Here is a 25295-nt window from a genome sequence, read left to right as displayed (position 1 = left end):
CTGTTGCCCAGTAGAACCCACATTTCCGGTATCATCAGGTGCAGCTGAAATCCTCTTGTCTCCTGCACCCAACATCAGTTCCACATGCGTTTATCAATTTTACTGCTGCCCCGTCTAGTCTTTCAAACTTCTCTAACAGTAACCCCCTCCACTAAGGGAACACAAGCTAATATCCTACTGCAGTAAGATCTCACAGACACAGATTGCAGAGACAAGATTTTTTGGAAAACAAATGAAAGAAAGGGGAGTCCACTTACTTATTTTTATCACCACTTCCTCAGAGATTCTGAAAAGAGCGGCATGGACCCATTCTTATTATAAACCTACTAAATTATTATAAGATACTTAAATACAGATGCCAACCCTCCGAAATAACTTCTATAAAATTTACTAACTCTTTAAACTCAAACTCCATTTTATAACCCTTTATAAATAAGCTAGCCATTTGAAGTATTGGGTCGGAGGAAAAGGCCATAAAATTTCAGTGAATCTATCCTGAAAATGCTGTATTGAACTGGGACCTTTCTATAGGAGACAGTGCATTTGGGGCCTGCTATAATTTTAAAAGATGTTTTTCAAAAGGAAAGGCATAGATTTTCATAGCAGCTAATTCTAGACAAAGGCTGGGGCCAACAGTTATTTTAGTTCAACGTAATTCAGTGTCACAGTGGTGGGTCTGGTTTTATTTTTTTATTTACTAATTTAAAGAGTCTGCTACTATATTGAAGGAGGTCATATGCTTAGAAATGGATAATGTTAGTAAAGCATGGAAAAGTTCTTTTTTTTTTCCCTGAAAACAATAACCTACATTTAATGGTAAGAAATCACCAGCAAATTCCATTATGTTTGTGGGCTTGACATGTGGTGCTTATTAAATGTAGGAACAAAGCCACTTTATACATCATAATGTTCACATTACAAATTCACTGCTCATAATGGTGCTGCAAGTGTATGTGCAATTTTTCTGAACTTATGAAATATATTTCTGACACCTCAGGTATTGATGTATGCACGCATGATATTGTCCCAGTGCAGTAGGGAGACTTAACTGATGTCTGCAAGATTTGATTTATTACAAGTAAATATGATTGCCTTCATAATCTGATTTTATTATGTTCGGGGCTCTCGCAGGTAAACTTTTAGTAGAAGGAAGAAGGCCAATTTTATTAAACCAGTGTGTTCCTATGAACCATAGAATTTCTTTTCAAGGGGGGATGGGAGACTGCAGATCCAGAAAGTGTATTGAAAATTTCAGAAAAAAAGAATTTACTTCCAACATTCCCAATATCCTATGTTCTCAATCGCTGCAACTCTTTCAAGTGTGCCTTTGCTACTCTGAGCTTCATATTTCTTTCTTAAAAGCCCTATTAAAGTAAAATTCACGTATCTGAGGTCTCTGGTAAATATGCCTAGGGGAAGAGACAGATCATCTCAGAATTTTGGGGCAACAAGAATTTTTCTCTTTTGTAATGGAGAAAAAGCGATTGAAAGAATTGGGATTATTCACTGATCAGACTCCAAATATCAGGACCCCAGCTTTGCTATACCAGCAACTCAAAGAATTAAAAGTAGGTCATCTCAGAATCCAGGATGAACCCGGACACAATGGTCTGGATGAAGAACCAAGGTAGAAGCAAGGGTATTGAGTAGGAAGGGATTGAGTAAAGTAGGAGACCTGTCTAGTTCACCATTTAATGAAGACGGTGGCCGTCTGAGGACAGTGACATACAATCTTATTCAAAGTGTAGAAGAACAAAAATTGTTGACACAAGACTGCAATCTTGCCCCTTCCTCTGCCCACTAAAAAAGATCCCAGCTACACTTTCTCGGTTTCTTCCTCTTCTTCTCTAACCTGTGGAGAAGCTTCTGCTACTTCATTGCCAGCATCAGCAGGTAGTAATTCAGGCCTTTGTGATGTAGGATAAAAGAAGAGAGCAGGGTCCAATAAAAGAGTGGAGTAGAAAAAGAAATGCATTGGCTTGAGTTAGGGAAAAGTTCTTCTGGGGGTTGGGGTAGGGAAGACAGGACCTTTTTAAATAAGGGGTTTGTAGGTAAATTATTCAAAAGCACCTGGCTGGTGTGAAGTAAGTTGTTAGAAGAGAAAAAAAAAGGTAGAAATGCTATGCTATGAACTATGAATGTCCTTTACTGTTTTTAAGAAATATTAGGGAAATACCTAAATTAATTTGAAATTACTTTTTCTTTGGTGGTCCAAGTTTAGTGGATGAAACATGTTTCAAGACCATGGATCAGAACCCAGTAAGAGCACATGTGTATGATACAGTCAAAATATTGTCATTTATTTCCCATGAAGTGGACATCACAGCATTAGGGTGACCAAGTAGACAGTACAGCCATTCCTAGTACAGCCATTCCTAAGGGCCATGACGAGGAGTTTAACGAAGATGCCCAGAGAGGGCTGAAACATTGAAACAAGGTCTTGTTTGGTTTTCATTGTGAAGGAGACCAGAGTATGTCACCCCAAAATATGTCTCTTTGGCATATGAATTATTTTGAGCTAAAAGTCACTGAGGAATGGCAAGTGCAGGAAAAGTTCTAATAACAGAGCAGGAGTTTTCCTTTTGTAAAAGCAATTTACATTTATACAGAACATTTCCATGTGTAAAGATGTCTTCCTCTCCCTTAAAGAGGAAGAGGAGGACTTTAACAACTCTTAGCAATGGAGAAAGCACCAATGTGAGTCTCTTACTACACAATCCTTGTGTACCATACTTTTCCTGGTCATCTTTTTAAACCTAGCCCCTCGCCCAGAAACTACCAGCACCCTCTTTTCTTTAGCTTAAGATGGTATATAGCCCAAATTCTGAACCACCACTTTGGGTTTCTCATCACTGGGTGCCCCTATGTGTATTCATGATGCACATATTTCTTAAAGATTATTTATTTGAGAGAGAGAGAGAGCATGAATGGGAGGGCCAGAGGGAGAGGGAGAGAGAATCTCAAGCCAACTCCACGTTCAGTGTGGAGCCGGAAGTAGAACTTGATCTCACAGCCCTGAGATCATGACCTGAGCTCAAATCAACAGTCAGATGCTTAACTGACTGTGCCAGGTGCCTCTGAACAACGTACATATTAATAACCTTCTGTTTATTTTTCTTTTGTAAATCTGACTTCTGCACCTAATTGATAGGTCTTTCGTTGGAAAACCCAAGACAGGTAGAGGAAAAAAAATTTTTTCTTCCTTTACAAATGGAATAGGAGCCAGTGGTCTACAAAACTGTTTCCCCTCTGCCAAAAAAATTTATTCCAACAATATAATTTAAAGATTTATACACCCAGTGAAGATCAGGAACCAGAAGATATTAAACCAGAGCCAATAAAGTAGTTTCAGCTCTTTGGACAAAATAATACTTGTACTTCATAAGTTGGTGGTTTTCTTTTTTTTCTTATGTTGATGGGGTTTTCTTTTGATCTTGTCTTTGATTACATCATTATTTTTGTCTTCCTTACTGAAGTTTCCCTTGAAAATGCCAACCATGTTGAGGAAAAACCAGAGAAGAATTTGGGTTTGACTGAAAGAAGAATGTTGAAAGGGGAACCTGAGACCCCTGGTAGCAGACCATCCTGATGATAGCTTTAAAAACTCTCAAAGGGACAGTTGCAACTTAAGGGCAGGAGAGGAGGACCAGGGTTACTTCCCCATTCCCTACTTGGAGAGTCTCCTCCTTGATTTCAAATCTGCAGGTTATTTTTGAACTATGTTGATCAAGGGAAGTCATATACTTAAAATACCCCAAACATTCATTCCTAACAACCGCCATTCTGCTTGGGATATCACCAAAGCCTAACAGTTGAGCTGTTCTCTCTCTAACTGGCCCAGTCTGTACATACTGTCTCCTTTAACTCAGTCCTTCTTTCTTTTGTCCTGACAAAGCAGTCAATTGCTTAAACATGGATTTCACCTAGATTTCGATTAAAATGTCGAGGGTGAGTAGGGGATGGTGGTGTGATCTGTACCGAGTTATTGTATGACCTGGAAAACTGCTGTCGAATATTGCCAAGACTTTCACCATCACATTTTACATTCAAGACACATCTTCTAGCTTCTTATTGCACTTTATGAAGGAGCAACTTCTTTCTGCTTTAATTGAAATGTATTGTGTTCTGTATCATATCTAGTATTTCCTGCAGCAGGAGATCCCAGTTGGGGATCTCTCTAAACACAGTGAGAATTGATGGTCCATAGATCAAGGGTTTCCATATGCACGGCTCTGCACGTGGGAGAGTCGAGGTGCCCATCAAAGATACATTGTGCTTCTAAGTGGGAGTATAGTGTTTAACTCATGCTTTACTACCGTAGATCCAGGATGTGGTTTTCTGTCAAACTAGCAGAGGCTAGGAACCATAGCCTCCTGTGTCAGTGAAGTCTTATATACTTACTTCATTGATATGTTCGGTTTACTAGCAAATTTGTATTACAGTGAAATGGTAGTTATCTGTGCCTCTCTGGTGCCCCCTTCCACACATCAGTATCTCTGTGATAAAAATAAACTGAAAAGAGATTTATGGGCAAGTGAGTACAGAATATGTGTGTGCATGGATGAAATGTAGGTCCGTATCAAAATGCTTATTCTTAACTGCATCCAAAGAAAACAGGTATAAATGATTTAGGGTAATCTATGATTCTGCATTCCCAATTTTTCCTCTATTAGTGAGAATAAAGTCTGTAAACAGGTCTTTATAAACTTACACAGCAGATGCCAGGCTGGCCTCATATGGTAGATTTTTTTACCTGTTGGATATTATTTCAAGAGAGCTTAAAGAAAACTCTTCCTTAGCCATAAAAAAAAGACCTCCTTATGCAGATGCCTGTGATTTAACTGTTATCTATATGCTCCTATGGACCATCTCCTGGGGTATAATTTTTGATTATCTAGCATCTTGTTATAATTGAGTATACTGTCCTTCTATAGAAAAATCAGAATTCCAAAGTATAACAGTAGGAAAAAGAGAAGTGAAACTCCATAAAGCTAACTTTTCTATATCACATTTTGCCCCCAACTTCCCCATACCTGCCTCTGCTTTAAGTCATCTTACAATCTACAGGTGTATGACATAGATACCTTGAAAGATTCTGACTTTTCCATACATATTTAAGAGACCAGCTACTTTAGAGATTATAGAGCAGGACTAAAATCTGAATATTTCACCTTGTAAATGAACATCTCTATCCTGAAGAGGCTAATTTCACCTCACTAGGATTCATATATTGGCCTTTAAGGCCCAAAGGGAAGGGACAGTGTTGCAAGTAACAGAAAAGAAACCTATAATGGCTTAAACCAAGTAAGAAGGAATACACTTTTGTCATATAATAATTCTAGAGATATGTGCTACTCAGATGTCCTGTACAACTTGATTTTACCTCATAGTCACAAAACAGCTACTAGAGTTCCTGCCCTCATTCCAGGTAGAAAGGAGAAAGGTCATCTAATTTTATCAGGAGAAGCAAAAGTCTTCTTAGAACTCCCACCAAACATCGTCTTAGCATCTTTAGGATCCAGAAGTGTGTCATGTGGCCAAGCCTACTGCAAAGGATATTGGGAAAGTGATAATCTCTCTTAACACACTGGATGCAGTGCTATCCCCACTCTGTCTAAAAACTAAACAGTAGCTTTTCGTTAGCAAGAATGAAGTCTGTGGAGATATGTGGGGTAGTTAATAATGTCACAGATGAGAATTCCACCGCCATTCTCAAAAACTCGGATTGCACAACACCGTTTACATCGAACTTTTCACAAAAAGGAAAAGGTCTGAGAGAAGTCATCGAGTGCAACTGCACGTTCAAAAGCCCATCATTTACCCGAGACTGGAAGCTGACTTTCCTGGCTACCGTGCTTAAATACCTCCCCTTCAGTCTTCATGTTTTCTTATGATTCTGTAGAGATGCACATCACTCTACTTGCAGTAAATACACAGAAAGCCCTTGTGCCCTTGCCCAAATCCCTTTTCTTAGGGCCCAGGAATCGGAACTCTCACCTTCTATGGCAATAGTAACAGGTACTTAGGCACTGTTCATTTATTCAAGAGCGTGATGAAACGGTATAGCCATCTCAGAAAACTCACGGAAGGCAGAGAGTGGCCTCTCCCTATTGGCTGCCACCATTCCTTAGAGAAGATTAAGCCCAGTGGGAGGGCATAAGGGGAAAAGTCAGGCTTTATAATGAAACCTGTTTGGTCATTTCTTTGTTAACTCTGACCTCTCAGGGTAGCAGCCATTCCTCCTTCATTGCTCAGAATGTGCTCAGAGGTAATAAATACAAACATAATATTGGTTTAACATCTCTTTGTTTCCCCAAATTCCCTATAACCAGAGTTCTTATTAAATCTGCATAATACTGCCAGAAAAGCAAGGTTGAAAAGCTACCCACGTCCCCAAACAGAAAATCTCCGCAGCAAAACTAATCACAGACTCAAGCACATTTGGAATGGTTAACAGCTCAAAAGGAAAATTAAACTCAACAGTATAACTAATCCAAGACAATCAACCTTGATTGTCACAACACAAGCATGTACCAAGGCAACCTAAGAATGAAAAGAGAAAAGACTCTGCCCTTGGAAAAGGTGACACAAATACAAGAGGAGTTGGTATGGTTGAATGGTATGCCCCCATCATATCTCAAAGCATGTGGCGTTGGGGGATTTGTCAGGTCATCTGTCTCTCTTGGTGATCTATAATATTAAGAGTGGTCTGTGGTAATTTTAGTTTCCCATCCTCTTCAAAACTAGTCACTCGCTGAATTCCTCATTCTCTAAGATGTAAAGAATAGGATTCAAAGGCCACTTCTCCTCAAAAGCCTCCGGGATTTTCCCAGGATGAGTTATTTCCTACTTCTGGCTTCACTGTGCACTTCTTATGAACAAAACCTCTCAAACTGTATCATATTATGTCAATGTTTCCATTTCCCTTATTAAACTGTGAAAAAATGGGTATTTACGTAACCATCTCAGGCCAAGCCCGGACACGGGAGGTCTTGATGACTTTTCCAAGTGGAATAAAATTGAACTGTGAGTAACTTTGGTACCTGCCTATGAGGTGTCATTTGATGGTGTCTGGCTAATTCTCCTTACTCAAAATGTCCCCCATTAACCTCTTGTCACCCCAGAACCTTCTTTCAGGGTTAATGGCTTTGAAAGTTCATTTGTTTCATTTTTTCAAGATACCTCTATTAAAAATCAGATCTTCGTGGGGAAAGGAAATCAAGCCTTAAATCTTTACCACATTCACTTATTAACTTTCTCGACGTGCATTTAGGATCCCCTGCTAGGGAATTCCATAGCTTGTTTAAATTTTTGACAAGAAACAAACTTCTGCAGGATATAAACAGCACCTCAGGAACAGACCAGAAACAGGAAGAGGAAACTCAAAGGAGACATTGAAATACACATCCCAACCACACGGAGCAGACCTTTGTTCTCTGGAATTATAAAAACAACTCAAAGATTTCTTTTATACAAGAAGAGTCTTTTAGACCAAAAGAGCACATCTCTGCCCCCAAGTAATTACCTGGGACTGTCTCTATCTAAAAACAAAAACAAAACAAAATCCTTCCCTCACTTTTAAAATGGGGAGCGCCCCTCCATTAGTTCATACCGGAAACTTCTCAGAAGTTAACCATTAAGGAGAAAAAAAAAGTCATGAGCAGATATTGACTGTGAAATGGGGAGAAAAACACTGAGTTTGAGAATACTTGAATTCCCATTTTCAAAAAAAGGTTTTCAGGAAAAAAAAAATCCTTGTAGTAAAAAGTACATAGAACAAAAATGACAGTATCAATAAATGACATGTATGATCTCACTGAACTAATCTGGTTTTTAATAGAATTGTGAGCAGTAAAAAAAATCTGACAATAATTCTTTTCATTTCTTCAGCCATATTAATAACTAAGCAGCTAGGTAAAACTAAAAGTGTATTTACTCTGCAAACAAGACCCTCGAACAAGACATAAATATTACACATGATGGTGTGCAATGTAATAGACTTCAGTTTTCATTCAACAAGGCACCTATACATAATCCATTGGCAAATTAGTTTCTTTTTGAAACTCTTGCTGAGCTTGTCATTTCTAATTAATGAGAATTCAGCATATATTCTCCTGTAACCATGAAAAACCCTCTTTCTATAAAATGGATGCTATAATGTACAAAACTCTGTGTGCCTTTTCTGTGCATTTTTTCCACAATGGGATTTGAGTAATTTGGGTCTGGCATATCAGAGCACCCTTCGCATTTAACTTCTTGGTGTGGAGCAACTGGGCATTGGAAAGATGTGAAAAGATTCACTGTGTGTGGTGGGAGAAAAGCAACTCTATGCTCCCAGGGAGGGAGACATGCCAGAGAGCATGGGCTTATCTAAGCCTTAAGGACATTTTATGTAGAGAGAAGATAGACTTTAAAGGAACATAAATGTGCAGTTTCAAGAAGAGGGAGCTCAAAGGTCAATGAGCTCAAACCAGTAATCAGAGAAATGCAGATTGAGAGAGAGAGGAATGAGATGTCTTTTTACACCCATCAGAATACAATGATAGGTATAAAAATGATAGAGTTCAGCTGGCCAAGGCAAGTATTTGTCAAATATTTGTGATGCGTGGATCCTTGGGATTTTCATGCCCAGCTGGGGGAAAATGGACTGTTTCCTCCATTCTGGAGAGCAACTAGTCAAATTAAGTCTATATATGTCCAGGTATACATTCTGTTCCCAAATGTATCTGAGAAAGACATTCTTACACAGGGCCATCATAGACATGGTAATGATCATGGCAGCTTAGTCATGGTAACAGAGACTTGGAAGCACTGTACATGCCCATCGTTGGAAGAGAGGAAAATGAGAAGTGGTAGGACGCACAGCAGAGTATACAGAGGGCCACAGAGAATGGGATAACCACATTTCTGTTTGTACATTGACTGTACAAATAATAACATGGATGGATCTTAAAAATACAATCCGGGACATCTGGGTGGCTCAGTCAGTTAAACGGCTGCCTTCAGCTCAGGTCATGATCCCAGAGTCCTGGGATCAAGTCCTACATCAGGCTCCCTGCTCAGTGGAGAGCCTGCTTCTGCCTCTCCCTCTCTCTGCCACTCTGCCTACTTGTGCTCTCTATCTCTTGGTCAAATAAATAAATATTAAAAAAAATACAAGATCCACATAAAAGCCTGCACATGAATGTTTAAAGCAGCTTTATTCATCAGTGCCAAAACTTGGAATTAACCAATGTCTTCCAGTAGGGGAATGAATGAATAAATGAACTGTGGTGTATGAGACAATGGACTATTACTTGGTGTTAAATGAGCTATTGGGCCATGAAGACATGGAGGAAACCGAAATGCATACACTGAGTGAAAGAAGCCAGTTTGAAAGGCCATGTACTGTATGATTGCAAGTATACGATATTCTGGAAATGGTAAAACTATGGAGACAATAAAAACATCAGTGATTGCCAGAGGTTAGGGGTTAGGGAGGGATGACAGGTAGAGCACAGGTTTTTAGGGCAGTGAAACTACTCCGTATATTATAATGATGGGTATATATCATTATACATTGTTAAAACACACAGAACAGGGGCGCCTGGGTGGCTCAGAGGGCTAAGCCTCTGCCTTCGGCTCAGGTCATGATCTCACGGTCTTGGGATCGAGCCCCCATCAAGCTCTTTGCTCAGCAGGGAGTCTGCTTCCTCCTCTCTCTCTCTGCCTGCCTCTATTGCCTATTTGTGATCTCTGTCAAATAAATAAATAAAATCTTTAAAAAAACAAACAAACAGAACGTACAATAGCAAGAGCCAACCCTACTGTAAAGGTCGGTCTTCAGTTAATAATAATGTATCAAGATTATAACAGAACTCTGGCCTTGCCATTCAGTTTTTCTGTAACCTGAGACTGCTCTAAAAAAAAAAAAAAAAAGCAGTTATCAAATAATTATTTAAAATATTAATTTAAAAAAACATGGTGCTGAGTTAGAAAAGGAGAGAGGTTGCGATATACCAGATATTGTTTACATAGATTAAACTGTGTGCAGAAAACAATACATCTTTTACAAAAATACACTCAGGCAAAATGATGTGTGTTACACTAATGAGAATGGTTGCCTAACAAGGAAGGGAAGACAAAGGGTGTGTGGGCTATAGGTAAGAGGAGGGAAGAAAGGCAGGCAACAAGGAGACCATGTGCACAGGTCATTAGCGTGTACTGTGAACTGGGGAAAATGATGAAGCCGGCCCTCTGCACATGTTGTGGAATAACAAGCATAACTTGAGGACTTGCAGGAGAAGGAGAGGAAGCCTGAGTGCCTCGGGGGCTATAGGCTTAAATGGTGGCTGAAGTTGGGGAGTCTACTATGCTAGGGCAGAGGTTTGCAAATCTAGGAAGGCTCTTCCTGATCGATTTCTTCCTGATCAATTTCTCATGCAGGCTGTGATACAGGAGATGTAGTTTTAAATAGTGAAGAGCCTGTGAAACAAGTTACAGTCTATCTTTTGGGGATGATTTATTTTAACAGATGAGTTCTTAAAAACTGGATATCATGTACCCAACAATTTTGCCAGCTTCTGCAAGCAAAGTACTTAGGTGAAGGGACAGAGTGTCCGTGTGTACTCCAAGGCCAAACCTGTAGGTTATATTTCAAAATTCCCATGCAATAGTTAATGGAGCAAGAATCTTAAGCTACCATTTATCGGTAGGCATATAGAGACTCATATCTATTGGTAAGCATGGTTTTTCAAGCAAATATTTACAAATATTGATTCTAACCCTGAATATTAGATATTCAAGGCAGGGCACAACAAACATTGAAAGAAAGCATGTCTCAGTATTTCTGCTCGTTGGAAAAGGAAAGTTGACCTGTAATCCAACTACTTCTTTGCTGTCTTACACTCATCCCACCTAGCCTGCATTTCCTAGCATTTTAGCTTAAGTGGTGGTTGCCGTCCGGGAGTGAAAAAAAATGGAGTAGGGCAGCAGTTCCCCAAACAAGGAGCTTCTTTGATGGAGATGGCAGTCTGTAGGCAGTGGGAACTGACCCAGCAGCATTGTGAAACTTTCTATTTCTGCTATTTAGATGGCATTCGCATGACTCCTCAAATGGCCGAGCCCAGTTGGCAGTGTGCAAGGCTTGGCCGTAAAGTAAGGCTTTCTGTGGCTTTTGAACCCCCGCACTGGCTGCATAGCAAACCAGTCCACCCATGAGAAAAGCTCATAAAAGGAAGCAAAATCTTCTGGTTTTATAATGAGCTGCATATAACTGGAGGCAGAGAAGAGAGGCAGGGAAGAGCAGAAGGGTTCTTTGCCCCCGCTGATCCATGGCCATTCCGTGTGAGTTATTTTCTTTCTTTTCTTTTCTTTTCTTTTTTAAAAGATTTTTATTTATTTATTTGATGCAGAGAGAGAGATCACAAGTGGGCAGAGAGGCAGGCAGAGAGAGAGGGAGAAGCAGGCTCTCCACTGAGCCTGATGTGGGACTTGATCCCAGGATCCTGAGATCATGACCTGAGCCAAAGGCAGAGGCATAACCCACTAAGCCACACAGGCACCCCCATGTGAGTTATTTTCCTGGATGCTTTTTCCCTCCCAGGAAACCTTCATAGGTAGAGAGAAGGGTGTGCGTTCCTGTCTGTCCCTTTGGAAGACGGGCTTATATACCCAGATTATGGACACAGACTGAGACACTGCGAAGACACTATGTGCCAGGATATATGATACCCATTGGACTATACTGGCTAATTTAAAGAATACAAGCCTTAGATTAAGAAACTAAATTTGAACCCCCTACACAGAAAAGCACAGCCATGCCTCTGGGAGTTTGTACTTGCTGATCCTTCGTCTAAAATGCTGTTCCCCAAGCTGCCTCCCTCAATTCATTCAGGTCTCTTCAAATGCTACCTCATCTGAAAGGACTCCCCTGCCATCGGTCGTCATTCTGGTCCCCAGACCCTGATAATTTTCTTCATAGCACTTTGCACCCTTCGCATTTTATGCATTTGTTTATTATTGCCTTGTTGTCTGTCTCTCCCCAACAAAAATCTGAGTTCCATGAAAGCAGATTTCCCAGGACTGGAAATATATTGCTTGGGATATAGAAGGTACTCGGTTACTTGTTCGAGAATGAACATGCACCCTTGGGGCATCTGGGTGGCTCGGTCTATTAAGCGTCTGCCTTCGGCTCAGGTCATGATCCCAGGGTCCTGGGATGGAGCCCTACATTGGGCTCCCTGCTCAGCCGAGAGTCTGCTTCTCCCTCTCCTTCTGCCCCTCCCCCTGCTTGTATTCTCTCTTTCTCTTTCTCAAATGAATAAATAAAAAAACTTAAGGAAAAAAAAAAAAAAGAATGAACATGCCCCAATCATAATGTGGTTTAGCTCTATGACTGTAGGCAAGTCACCTATCTCCTATTTTATTACAAGTGAAATAGGGATTAAAACAATCTATTCTGCCAACATTCTAGAATCTGCATGCTATGTACTGTATATCTGAGGGCCCAGCCCTTTAGATATCTGGTGTTCTTTGGCTGATAGTTCTCACAGAAGGATCAATTCTGCCATTAAAAACGCCAGGAGATGTCTTGTACTAACCAGGGAACATAGGAGCTGTGTTTATCGCTCCATGAAAGAAGAGGAAGCAAAAAAAAAAGAAAAAAAAAATTTCCTTCAAAATCAGTTTAACATGGAGACCGGTGTGCCCTCTGCTGTTGCTGCTAGCCCCTCACCTGTTGAGTGCCCTGCCCACCACCACTTGCACAACATACCTGAGTGTGGTGGTTGTGAAGGTCTGTCACCCAGAGGCTAAACCTTTCTGCTTTGTGGGATAGCCTCATGTTATCCACATTAAGAGGATAAGCAATATTGTCTTAGCTGAGCAGTGCCTGAGGGAAGGAAGGCATTTGTAGGGAAGGTCTACGATTACCCTGTTGTTTTGCTGTTGAAAAGACTGAGTTATGGAAGCAGTCACAGCAGTCTGTAGGTTTTTTCTTGTTTGTAAACTCTGTGTGCTTGTGTGTGAGTGTGTGTATATGTGTGTATGTTTTGTTTTTTTTTAAGATTTTATTTATTTATTTGACAGAGAGAGATGACAAGCAGGCAGAGAGGCAGGCAGAGAGAGAGGAGGAAGCAGGCTCCCTGCTGAGCAGACAGCCCGATGCGGGACTCGATCCCAGGACCCTGAGATCATGACCTGAGCCGAAGGCAGCGGCTTAACCCACTGAGCCACCCAGGCACCCCATATGTGTGTATGTTTTAATCACGCAGAACAACATACAAAGCTTGGAAGGAGCAGTGAGATACTCATTCTGATTCTTCCTTTCTTGATATGCTAAGTCAGTGTTTCTTACCCTGGGTCTAACACAGCTCTCAAGTCAGAAATTTTGGAGTGTGCCCTGAATATCATTATTTAAAGCAAACAAACAAATAAGTGTATTTGTGATTTTTAAGGTGCATTCTGATTTGTGATCCATGGGGCTAAATTAAGCACAAATAGTTGAGTAACAAAAAATAGGGTGGTAAGTCTAATGAATGGGAACGCCCCATATCCTCACAGAACAGTAACATCGAATGTAGAAGAATTAGATTCAAATTCTGTCTCCACTATTTCTTATTGAAATAGTGGAGAGCCATGACCCAAATTCTCCAAACAAAGGTGTCCTCACCTGTAAAACGAAGGGTAATAGTATTTACCTCACATGACTGCTTGAGGAGTGAGCTCGTGTGTGCGAGAGACCCTACCACTGCGTCCCAAAGACAGTGAGTGACCAGTGAGGATCCCATGAATCTATGCAAGTTCCCTTATCATTTACTATGGTCATAAGCGAGAGCCTTGTTAATAAACCTCATAAGGCTGCTGTGACAACTACTACTGTCTTCCACTCTTGAAGGTTTTATAGGTCACTAAATATTTTTCCATGGCAGCAACAGTCTATAAGGAATACAGAACAAGTACCCCCACAGACACACTTTTTGAAATGAGGAAACAAACTGAGACTGACACATTTGCCTATGACTCCCAGCGGATAAACCACAGACAGACTTAAACCTGGAGCTCCAGGTCCCCAAGCCCGAGTCCTGCTGTCAGACCCGTGCCACCTCCTGCTGGCTCCTGAAGTGTTGGCTTCTGAGTGTGCCTGTAAAGTAATTAAACTTTCATCGGCCACCTGTGAACATGTGTGGCGTTATTTTACTGTCACCTTCAAATGCGCACACCTGCCGAATCTCCATGACTCCATAGCTTCCCCAGTTCAAGCTCTCCCTGGTCTGTTCGGGAAGCTTCTTTTCCCTTTGAACAGATGGCAGACAGTGCGCTCGGCTTTCACCACAGACTCTGACCCAGCGGCGGAAGTGGCGGTAGCATTCCTGACTCCCAAATCAGGTGACCACCTTCGTGCCAACTGCCTCAGAACCAAAGGCGGACCTGGCAGGGATGCTGTCCCGAAAGCCGGCCTGCCGTGACACGTGCACGTGCATCTTCAGCCGAGAGGACCACATTCTCTGCTTAGAAGAAATGATTTTTGTCCTTTGGGGCCAGGTCGCTGCATCAAAGAAATTATTTCTGGCCTTTTGGGCCATGAGGTCCAGGCAGAACAGTCCAAGAGGAAAAACGCCTCCCTAGTGAGACGGGAGGAAGGATGCTGAAACCTCCCCCCACCAACCCCCGCAGGAACATTGCGTCTTGTTATTAATACAATTAACCTTTCACTGTTACTAATAACCAAGGTCATTTCCCTCGAAAACCTCAGGTTGGTTTCTCGCTGGTACTGAATGCGTGCTCTCACACTGTTTTGTTTCTATCCCGCATTCTCTGTGTCTCTCCTCTCCCTTTTCCGGGTCCTGCCTATAATCTGTAATTCCCATTTATACGACTGTGGGTGTTTCAGGACATCCCCTGGCAGTTATGAAACTACTGACCAGTGGAGCCTTTTCTGCAGATGGATTTCATTCAGGACTCTTGCTATTATATTAATGGGTTTAATTTAAACAGGACTAGCCTCGCTGGCCAAATTACTGCCATTTAAATCAATTGGTTGAAGGGGAAAGACAGCCTGACCAGAGCTATTAGACTTCAATTTATTACTGTATCGGCTTTTAAACTGGGCGAAGCAAGTTTGCTAATGTCTGTCCTCTGTCCTTTGAGCTCGAGTGCAAAATACAGTAATGAGAGCCTTTGGAGTTAAGAAAAGGGAAGAGGAAGAAGAAAAAAATATATTAATTTTGAGTCAGTGTTTCACGAGCCGAGATCAGGTAGCCCTTGAAAGAATCCCCACCATAGGATCCTGTAGGTGCCTTTGATGTCCCTTCATTAAATGGAGATTCAAATCATCTAACAGATGTATTAGTTTAAAAAGCCTTTTTACTTGGATTTCTCCCCCTTCGTAAAAAATAAGCGCTGCTTTTTTTTTTTTTCCACACATTTCAACCTGATTCAAATAGAAAAGCAAAAGGGAAGAAAATGCTTTAGATGTGCTCTTTTGATTTTTTCCAATCTCGCCTGAATAAAATGGAATGGGAGATCAAGAACACTCAATTAATTGCAACACTGGGTGTCACTAGGAGAGGGAGGGAGAGATGGAGGGGGCATTAGGGATGCACAACCCTTAACAAATGCATAGATTCAAAGAAGGAAGAAGAAGGGGGAATAAAAAAGCGTGTCTGTATTTTATTGCACTCGGTAAGCTTTTCGCTTGTATTTATAGCTGCAATTATATCTCAATGAGGTTTGTCTACAGTGTTGGCTTCACGCTAATTTTCCCCCTCACTGCATTCTTGGAATAGGCTCGGACTGTTTATGAACCAGACATATTGACCTCATTTACAGCTAGCAGTTTAAATCCATAATTTTTCCACCCACAATCCCTCTTTGACATTCCGGTGGTGCGGCCGGCTCAGCGAGACTGAACTAAAAGTCTCACACTTCATTGAACACCATTATGCGGCTTTATGCTTATAAGCCTGTTTCCCTCGGCTGCCTTTCAGCTTTGCTGGAGATCCGTTTGGCCACAGGCCGGCAGTGATTAACTGGAAGAATCCAATAAATCACCCTGTCAGCCAGCAGGCTCTCCTCACTATGTCTACACATCGACATTTGGATTTGCACCTCTCTCTATCTTCCCTTTTCTCTCTCTCTCTCTTTTGATTTTCTATCCCTCTTTCTCTCTCCTCCCCTCTTGCTACAGAGCCATTAAAACACCTCCTTCCCGTCACACAAGGTGAACTTGAACTGCTATTGTGAACGTGCCTCAGTCCCAGGAGCAGCCCTCCGGGGAGATCAACCCTTTGATTTGCACGGTTTTCCCTGCCCTGGCTTTTCTGCCCTCCTCTTCCAATTAATTCACCCCTTAACTCTTAGGGCTGCATCACCGAGCCAGCTGCGGCGCCGGCGAAGGGATGAGCAGGTGGGGACGGGGCCAGGTGCCGAAGAGGAAATCCCAAGGATCCCTGTCAACTCTTGGGCCTCTCTGTGAGCCCAGCAAAGAGGGGGAAGAGCTCCGGAAAAGAAAGGAGCCCAGAAAGGGAGAGAAAGAATGAACAACATTGAACTCTGCTTCCCCGGATGCTGAGCCGCCTGGGTTTAAAGTAGAAAACTAGGTCTGGATCAGTTTCTTCCTGGGGCAGGTGGTGGGGGTGGGGGGAGCAGGGAGGGAGCAATTATATGTTCACAACTAAATGGCCGTGCCCAAGTGTAGGAGCATTGACGAGACCACTCAAGACCCTGCCTGCATAAAAGGCACAGGGGTGAGCTAATGATTCTGACAAGGGGCGGCCTCCCTTGGCACGGTCACCGTCCATGGTGGCTGGGGGCACTGAGCTCTGGGCAGAGTCCAGACAGCCTCACACTTCCCTTTTCTCACGGGTGAGCCGGGTTGGAGAAACAGCCTCTTCTTTGACTTGGCTGGTAATTTCCCGTCTCCATTTCTTTCGTATTCTCCACATGGCCACAGTCTTCTTTTGTCTGGGATTATTTCTGCACTGTGAGCACAAGCATTTGTTTGATGTTCCAGACATCAAATATACTGTACACTCTCCGAGTGGCCAGAGGAAGCAAGAGATTCTTGCTTTTGAAAACTCCACTGGCAAGAATGACAAAAGGCAGTCTGAACTGCAGACACAAAGGATGGGAGAGAGAGAAAGGGCCGGGACCAGTCAGGGGTGATTATGATCCTCCCCTCCCAGCAACACACCGCGGGAAGGGCTGCGCCGTGCGCACACGGGACAGCGGTAAACCACCTGCGTGCGAGAAAGGAAATCGATGCGGCCACGAAGGGGTGGCCCACCTTTGTGGATGGGCTTCCAGTTTGTGCTAGCTGAGAGGGAGCCTTTCTTGAGACAGCAGCGCCTTTGTATCCACACCCTCCCCCGAGTGATCTTTAGCAGACTTTTTTTTTTTTTTACTAAACTTTGGCATTTTTGCCAACTGCCTTCTATATTTGTAAGTTAACTAAGTAGATAGATAGGTAGACAGACAGGTGATTACATAATAGACCCACAGAGAGAAACTAGGGAAGGCAACCCTGAGTATCCTGTCTGTAGCACCTGGGAAGCACGATACTGGTACAGAGTGTCTGACACACAGTACAAACTTTAAATATGATCTTTCTCCTAAACTCTTACACAGCCTGCTAAGTGTAAGAGCCAGTCAGGAGAAGTGGATGTGGCCCTTGAGCATATGGTAACTCTCAGGGTTCATTGTCATTTCCAGGCTGCTTGTCCACTAGGCTCTGTTCTCCCCACTTGGCATCTCCAGCCTCATTCTGTTTCATTTCACTCCATCTGACCCACCACCGGTGATGAGTGAGCACGTTTTAACGAAATATCCAAACCACTGTCCAGGAGATGAAACTCGACTTAGTCAGCTGCTGCTTTGCTGACATTCCCAGGCATTTGCATCGGGGCATGTTGAAGCTACTGATAAAAAAGGATGTAAAAAAATTATTTTGAGGATTCCTTCATATTCCCCATTTCTGTAGATCACAGAAGCAAGGGAGCACCCCTGAGAATACTTAAGTCAAGAATATTGTTTGCATACCTACTAGGCTCCCAGAGCATATCGTTATATGAAAATTTGAAGACCGCACATGAATTTCTAAGTATAAGGCAAGGAAGCGGGTTTCACGAGCCACCCAGTTATTCCTGTGACTGTAGACAGGTGGGGTGGGGAGTCTGTTCTTTCAAAAAATAACTGTTAGAAGTGGAACCGTCCATGACGCTCACGTAACTTCACTGTCAGGAGCGTTAGAGGCGTCCTCGCCTTCAACGGGCATTACAGTTATTGTACAAAGAAAGTTACCACCGCATGACTCAGTTTCTCCATTTGTAAAAGATTCATAAAAGCATTTGCCACTCCCCTGTGGCAGACAACTCTTTTGAGAAAAACAATCTACGTAAAGTGCTTTGTGTGCCTTAGAGACAAGGTAATATTGAAATTTATGTCAGCATTATCATTAAATCTTTCCTCCCGGGGACTCAATATTTTTCAATATTGTCTCATTGATTCCACCAGCATCAGAAACAAGAGGAGGAAGAGCAGTATAGTAGCAAGATCATTAAAACATGAGCCAGAGAACTGGATTTTCTTTCTAGTTCTGCTCCAAAATAGCTCCACGACCTCCAGAAAGCTCTCAAGGGCCTCCGTTCTTTCTCCCGTAAAACGAGAGTTGAACTAAATAATGCCCAAGGTTTCCTCTGGAATGCTAAGTTCAACAATAGAAAAAAGAGAGTGCCTGTCCTTTGTGCTGTGACTTTGCACAAGCACCTTCTCCAGAGACCTTGTCTTCGGAGTTTTATAAATGTGCTCCCCTTGGTCTCATTTGGCCTCTTGGTTAACTTCAGGTTACTTCCCTGTCTCTTTTTGCTCCTTCTGGCTGGCAGTGTAGGCACTGTCCAGAGTTCCGCCCTTGGCCTTCTCTATTTATAGCCTGCTTCCACAGCTTCATTCAGCTTTGATTACGGTCTCTATGTGCGAGACTGTCTGGTCTCTCTCTGGTCCTGAACGGCATAGCCATCATTCCACCTGCCTTTGATACACATTTCTACCTGAATGTGCCACCAACATCTCAAGTTCCATGGGTGTGAAGGGAATGGATTCAGATTGGCTGATCCTCCTGAATCAGAGTAGTAGTACCTTTATGACTGTACGTGGAATAAAGGATTTAGTGTGGGGTTTAGAGTTTCTTCAATCATGAGAGCTGGTAGAGGAATGTCTGTAGGGCTCTTGATTCTGTGCCTGGTGTTGAGCCTGAAGTCCTAGGGGTCAGCCAGATTGGCAGTTGGAAAAATAGAGCTGGGTGTGTGTGTGGTCAAGGACAGGAGTAACCACGGAGATGAACGAGAACTCACACATCAATCAATCTCTTACTGCCTCCAAGTGCTGCCATAGGTCACTTGCAACAGAATCCGGTGGCCTTCCCCTCCAAGTGCATTTGTGGTTGGCCTAGACCTTGAGGAAGCTACAGAATATCTGGCAAGAGGAGGAGGAACAGGTGTATATCCAGGTGCACATAGATCAGTTTCAACATCCATGAGCTGCCGCAATTCTGCCACCCTCCACCAAAATCCAGAGCATAAAATATATATGCTCTGTTTCCCTTCCACTTTCAGGTCTCATGGGACATGTGCCTTGTGGCCAGCACTCGTCCAAAACCACAGGGAAGGGAATTCTGGGAGAGTTAAGAAGACAGAGGTACCTCACCCACACAGTGCCCTATTTCCTAATTTTGTTCATGGCGTGACATCTTCCCATGATCCAGATTAAAAACCATGCTGTTCCCTTGTTTCCACATCCAATCAGCTGCTGAAACCAGTCCACTCTACTCAATAAAGATATTGTGACATCTTTTCCATTCATCCAAGCCTCTTTTCTAGTCTTACCATCTTGGTCAGCAGTGAGGAGTTCATTATCTCTTACCTATGGACTATGGCAATAATGGCGATAATCTCCAAAGAGATCTCAGACACTGTCACCTCTCTTCCCCTTCAGTCTATGTGCAGCTATAATTCTCTTTCTTCTCTGACTGGAAGATTCCACACATGCCCACTGTTCAAGGATAAAGTCAAACTCCCAGGCCTGGTATAAAGACCCTCCACAATCTGGGCTGATTTAATATTTCCAACCATATTTCTCATTGTTGGCTTTCAGGAGACTTAAGGCACATCCACTCTTCCACTGTTCCCTGTCCAGGAATCCTCTGCCCCTCTCTTGCTCACATGGCTCCTCCTGGTTGGAAAGCTTCTTCCCCAATCTTGGGTTCCACTGTCCTCTCGAGAGTGGTTACACCTCTGCTCAGATTCCATTCCTTTCATAATCCCTCTCCCAGACACCTGTAGTCAGTCTCACATCTGCAAATCCTAAAATCAGTGACTGAGATTCCTTTTAATATACATGATCTTGCCTTGAATACATGTCATATGCCCCAAATTTGACCATACATTTTGAAAATGGGGACCACATCTTCTTTATCTTTGTATCTTTCCCAGCACCTAGCTTATGGTGGGCAAGCAGTGAGAATGCTATCCCTGAATGTGACCAAGCTTTCATAAAAAGGACACCACTGGGAGAAAGGCAGTTCAGGGGATCGAACAGCTTCAGCCATGTTGAATTTGGAACTAAACTCCCCAGTACAAGGCTGATGAGAACTACATGAGTTCAGACTCTTTGAGTTGCCAGTAACCAAAACCCAAACTCAGTGCTAGGTTAAATTTTGTTTGTGAGAAAGGAAACTCTTGCTTCATGCAACTAAAGGTCCAGGCGTAGCTGAATGCAGGGCTCAAACCAGTTTATACTGGGACTTGGTACTTTATTAAGGCCTTTGCTATGGCTTGGCCTTGCACAGTTATCCCCTCTGCCTCCCGTCACACAGGATGTTCTGTTACCAACAGTTCGGACACAAGGGCTGGGGGTTCTGCTGATTGGGGCTCCTTGTGTCACAGGGAAGTCTCTGAACAAATCCTTTTGGCAACACAGGCAAAATTTGCTGGCTGGTTTAGGTGGGAGTGAGAGGCCATCCCTATTCAAATCAGGCTGAGAGGAGCAGGGGAGATAGATCCTCCAAAAGGAGGTGCAGGTACATCAGAAGAGGGGAAAGGACATCAGGCAAGAAAACCTATAAATATTCTCCCAGTCGCTTTGGGAAAGACCCCCTGGAAGACTCCTGTTTGCTCTCTCTCTCCCTTTGATAGTTTCCTCATCAAGTCTCTGCTCTGTTGTATACCTCTTCCACCATTTCCCCCTCAATGTTTCAACCACCGTGGTCATTCTTTAAAATTCAGAAGTACTTGGCATTAATCATGTGTTCTCTGTGTTGATGAAACTAGTTCCTGGTGAGTTCCTCGAACATTGGCAACTAAGAATGACTTTTATGTGAATATGGTACCATTCATTCTATCACTTGTCATGTGCCTTACGTCTTTAAGACACATCGCAAACATCATTAACTAATTAGTCTTTAAGTTGCCTCTCTGGACATGGACAGGTATTGCCTGGAATTGCAGATATAGTATACAGGGTAGGTTCACAGCTTCCAAGAAGACCACCAATGAACTCAAATAATTGCCTCATGGCGGTTCCTTCCTCAGATGAAAGCCTTTCCAAGGGAAAGCCCGAGTTCACACACACCATGGAAGGAGGGGGGCTGCATGTGCAAATCTCACAACAGCTGCCTGCCACCCAAAGGTAGACATTCATCACTGAAGACATTCATCACTAAACTCTCAGTTTACTCATCAGTTGCATTATGGATTACCTGAATAGAATCCCATGCACATATTGGCAGGTAACAGTGGTCAGCCCCCCTGTAGTAGCTACATCTAGCAGGAAAGATGGCTGCCAAGGAAAGGAAATGAAACTTTTCAACCAAAGAGGAGTGGTGGGCAGAAAGAAAGAAAAAGAAAGAAAGAAAAAGAAAGAAAGAAAGAAAAGGATGAGCCTCTTTGACTCTCTTGGAATTGAGAAAAGTTCTGAGTTACTGGAAAAGCTGAACACAATCCGTCTGGGTTTTGAGGACTATTCAGGCAGAAACCACCTACTTTACCACCAGGCAAGTGACAGCCAGTGGAAGTCACCATGTTGGCAGGTGGCCAGGGGGCCCAGCTGGACACCAGCTCGTTCTGTTGCCTGCTGGGTGTTCTCCCTCTCTCTCCCTCTCATGCTCTCTGTCAGGCCTAAAATGGAAACCGCAGAGTCAGCTTGCCCCCACAGAGCTAGATATAAACACTATGATGAGTGCTTTGCAGGAGCCAAGTCCTTTATGCATCGCAGTGAGGTTATTTGTGATGGTAATAATTCCTCCTCTAACCAGTTCCGTTTCCTGTACCTGGAGATCAGGTGGTCGCTCCTGGATCTCAGTACTTTTTCCTGTAATTCAAGCAAGCATCACATCTTCCTACTGGAGTGTTCCTAAGGTTTGAAAATGAGGTCCTGGAGGGAACTCCTCCTAATTGCCAGTGAGTCACTTTCCTTTCCAAGCAAAGAGGTTTCTGTTGGTGACATTAGAGAGCAGGCGCTTGTCTGTATTGTAACAGCTTAATTATAAGTATGGGTATAATCACCCAATCTGTCATTATACCTTTTTTTCCACCCTGAGAATTTGTACTGCAATCACCATAACACTATAACAACATGAACAACAGACTGTCTGGCCTCCCAGGATCATTGCCTTTGCCATGCCTGGTAGGGATGAGCAGGCGGCTTTGAAAGGAAGACCTGACTCCTATCTAGCAGCGAAAACAAGTCTGGGTCCTTCATCGGGCTTTCAGGGCATCCTGTTCATTTGGCTTCTTTGAAAGGACTGTCCGGTCCCTCGCTTTCCTCCCAGCCTCCCAGACCGCCCCCCGGTTTCATCTGCTTGAAAATTGCACAAGAAGAAACCACCCTTCTGCTATTTTATACCCAAACCAAGCGAAGTGGAAATTGCACGAGGAAACCTATCCATCTGTTATCCCTCAGCTCAGCAGTGGATGGGATTTATTATGCTGTGCATCTTGCCCCCTGCCTCTGCCAGGCAGCCTGTGGGGTGAAGTATGGGTGGGGAGGGAGGCTCGCATCACAGAGAGGGGGCAATTGCCTTGGCGGCAGCATCCGTAGAAGTAGCAAACCTATTTATTATGGAGCGAGAGGCAGGCAGTTACAGAACGGCAGCAGACGGCAGACAGGAGGAAAGGTGTCGCTGTGGAACCGAAAGTAACTTTGCATCCCACGAGCCACTCACCGCACCATTTCACACGACACCTAGACCTGGCCATGCCCCCAGGAGGCCTAGAACCCACTCTTTTGGGTTGAAAGAACAGATTTTAGAGGGAAACCTTATGTCTGGAGAGACTATGGGCATTCATCCATGACCTGGTCCCGTGTGTCAATAATTTATAAGAAAATGGCTCCAGGATGAAAAGAAACAGTGCCTGGGGGCTTGATCCTTGTTAGGATCCAGGAGAATTTGTGGCAGCCTCCTACACTTTACGCTCACTACACCGGGGTGGTCTCAATATAGCTGTTGTTGGCCTGTCCATGATGGATACGTACGACGGGTCCCTTGTTGGCATTGATGATTCTTTCGTCATAAGGAAATGACTGACTAAACCCCACACTTTGTCAAGGTTGAACCACGGAAACTAAACTTAGTACTTCAGATTCTCCTTTTCCTACTTTGTTTATGGACCTCTTTATCCTCCCAGAATATATAGTTATTTGTGTTTGTGGATTTTCTTTGATCCATAATGGGTACTCCAGGCACAAAGAAAACATCGGAGATTTGACTCTTCATCAGTAACGATAGTCCTCACAGACCATCAAATATAATCTAATCCTTTAATGTTGTTTCACGGCTGCCCTCAGGCTTTAAAAGAGATAAGGCAATTAGTGGAGGATCCATTTATTTTTTTCTTTATCAGGTTGAAATTTTAACTAGCATCATCAAGCCTGCCAATATCTCCTTAAAACAAACCTCGTAAGGAGGGTGTATGAGATCTTGGCATTCAAGGGCCATATTAATGCCACATGTTGTGTAAATTTGTCATTCTTTCTAACAGTACAAAGCTAGGCCCTTTTTCATTGACTCATTTTTTTAATTTGTTCATTCATGCAAGAATCCCTTACTAAGCCAGATACTTACTATATTGTGTTGGGGATAAAAGTCTTAACAAAATAGACATGATCCCTATTTCTATCACGTGTACAGCTCAGTGATGGGGACAGTCAAGAAGATGGTCACTGTTTTGTGATTGGGAGAATTTAAGATAGGCCTGTAGCCCAGAATTGCAGGTCAGCGTTAATAAATTGAGAATAACAAGAAAGAGTGTTCCTTTCATAAGAAACACAAATGGCCGATATTGGGAGGTGAGAGACACATGGGACTTCAAAGGAATGTGAGAGAGGGAGAGAAGATGTTGAGGAATTGGCATGCGTGATTATGGAGGCTGGCAAGTCCAAACGCGTAGGGTTGCCCTACAGGCAGGAAATCTGAGGAAGAGTTAATGTTGCAACTCACGTCCAAAGGTGGTCTGGAGCCAGAATTCCTTCTTCCTCAGGGGATCTCAGGCTTTTTCTTTTAAGACCTTCAACTGCTTTGATGAGGCCTACCCATTCTATGCTTTCCTTGAAGTCTACTGATTTCAGTGTTCATTTAATCTAATAAATACCTTCACAGTGACATCTAGACTGATATTTGACCAAATGTCAGTGTGTCAAGCCAAAGTGACACATTGAATTAGCCATCACAAGTAGTAAACAACTCATAAAGGACCTCGTTAAACATTATTAAGGAGTTTGACATTTATCCCAAGAATAATCCGCAACCATCTGGGATGGAGTTGAGGTCATTTCACAGTGGTGAGAGAATAAGAGATGCTGTTTCGGAAAATGACTCTGGCCTCATCATGCAGAAGAGAACACTGGAGGAGGGGCCAAGCCCGGAGACCAGAAGACCAGAGAGGAAGCTGTTGTAATAATTTCAGTGAAAGGAATCATTTCCTGAATGAGACAGTGACAATGAGAACAGAAGGAAATAGATTCAAGATATGTAATAGATTCGATTGTTTGGGTTTTGTTTTGTCTTATTTTAGGAAAGGGATAGAAGAATGAAGACTTTACAGCTGGTTAGCAAGACAAGCAACATAATCAGTGGCACCCAGTGCAAAAAGTAAAATGATGGGTTACTTGTTCAAAAGATGGGGAAAAGTTTGGATTTTCCTGCAGTGTCTCTCAACCTGGTGTAGTGTGTTTTATTTGCTGTTGCATGTAGTTCTTCCTTGGGCATTGGAATATTCTGAGGGCATGTGGAGATCCTCACAGGAGTCCAGAGCCTGACCCCACTG

General features: G+C 42.9%; 1 long non-coding RNA gene across 1 annotated transcript in view; it reads left to right on the top strand.

Moving 5' to 3' along the window:
* The first annotated feature begins 11206 nt into the window (after positions 1–11206).
* LOC101676183 overlaps positions 11207–25295 on the top strand; it is a 121784-nt gene continuing 107695 nt past the window's right edge. Inside the window, exon 1 of the long non-coding RNA XR_200817.3 lies at positions 11207–11325. This is a non-coding gene — a long non-coding RNA (uncharacterized LOC101676183). The remainder of the gene's footprint in view (positions 11326–25295) is intronic.

Source organism: Mustela putorius, unplaced genomic scaffold (genome assembly GCF_011764305.1).
Source record: "Mustela putorius furo isolate JIRA1106 unplaced genomic scaffold, ASM1176430v1.1 tig00000854_pilon_pilon_pilon, whole genome shotgun sequence".
Classification (NCBI taxonomy): Eukaryota; Metazoa; Chordata; class Mammalia; order Carnivora; family Mustelidae; genus Mustela; species Mustela putorius.
The sequence above is the reverse complement of the archived record's forward strand: the minus strand, read 5'-3'. Positions and strand labels throughout refer to the sequence as shown.